This window comes from Echinops telfairi, unplaced genomic scaffold (assembly GCF_000313985.2).
Source record: "Echinops telfairi isolate 266 unplaced genomic scaffold, ASM31398v2 ScPeMD7_2;HRSCAF=8, whole genome shotgun sequence".
Taxonomy (NCBI): Eukaryota; Metazoa; Chordata; class Mammalia; order Afrosoricida; family Tenrecidae; genus Echinops; species Echinops telfairi.
The window spans coordinates 8,463,262-8,464,898 of NW_022103898.1; positions in this window are offsets into that span (position 1 = coordinate 8,463,262).

The window sequence follows — 1,637 nt, forward strand, 5'->3', positions numbered from 1 at the left end:
GGTATAGCCCTGAGTAGGCCTACGGTCAGCAGGCCAAGGAAAGTTCTGTAAGAGACTGGTGGGAGCCAGCTAGGACCTTTCACCCCCTCCTCTTGGTTCTCGGATGCCAATTGCTGTATTTAGGTCGGACCAAAAGTAAGAGATTCTGCAGCCCCATTTCATTCATGCGCCTGGAATGCAAATAAGGGCAGTCCTCCACACTCACTGCCGTTGTGAGTCCATGCCCACTCAGTGACCTCCAAGGACAGGGTAGAACCGGCCCTGTGAGTTTCCAGGACTGTCGCTGTTTACAGGAGTAGACAAGCATGTTTTCTCCGTCAAAGTGGCTGGTGGTTTCGAACTGCAGACCCCACACCTAGCCCGTGCATCACCTGGGCGCTGACAGTGACCCTCATTTCCCTTTAATTTCTAACCCTTGTAGAACACAATCTTCTAGTGCCTCAAGAGCTTCACAGAATTTATTTGAAAACAAAAGATGTTAAATACAGATGGGCCTCCACTTCCTGTAATCCAAAGCATTAGCACTCTTCAGGATCCGGCTAGATAAGTCTCTAAACGGAGATGTACAAAGATGAACGAACATTCTATTTGGGGTTGCTGAACTAGTAAGAAAAACTAGAAAAGGGAAATTGGTAATGAAAATGAATGGGAATATAGCATCCAAGAGAGGGATGGCACATATCAAAAGGGCAGTATCATCTCTAACATGCCGTTTGACCCAAGGCTCTACCCCTCACTGCCTCTCCTCCACTGGTAAATGAGGCAGCTGGCACCGTGGTAAGTGTGTGCATTGGGGAGCCCATTCTTTACACTGCTGTTGCCAGGCCAACTATGAGAACTACGGCCCATCCAGTTTTGATCAGTCGGCATGTTTCCTAGAAGGTGCCATGTCAACGCTGCTTTCCAGCTCAACTCTTAATGAAAACATGGTTGTGTGAATTATATAGCAATGAAACTACAAATGGGGGTTGGGGGGAGCAACAACTTCTGAAAGTAGGACTGCTCTTCAAGCTTATGCTAAGCAGCCAAGACATACTGCTCTGCACTCAAGATAAACCTTGAAGGAGGGGCTCCATGTTTCTGTTTCATGTTGACCTCCACACAAGAGAGAACCTTCTTTCCTGGTGAAACTGAGCCCCCATTTGTGCCATCTTTTAAGAGGAATGCATATGATTTAATCCATAGTACAGCACACTGGTCATCATTACACGTTGTGAATTCAATCATAAAGGAAATTTCACGGAGAAGACAGTATTAGGAAACAGCCCTTATAAGACTGCAGTTTGAAATTAACTTTAAAGTATAAGAACATATGTTTCTGGGCAGTCAAAATGGGGCAAGCTACAGGCACTAAGTATAAATCCTTATTTTTTCTTTTCAAATAACTGGTCACTTAAGGCATATGCACACCCCCAAAAATATTAGACCAAACTCCCATGGTAAAGAAACATTCCCAGTATCCTGGGGGTCCACTTCTACCCATAGGTTGGGGAAGGCCACCATAGTTCCCACTTTGAAATCTGCTCCTCATTGCCTCCACTTACAGTGCCTCCGTTTGTGTGCACTTAAATGACTCCAATTCGCTGGAGGGACCCGTGTAGTTATGTTAGCTACTGTACTGTATTTCACCAGCCAGT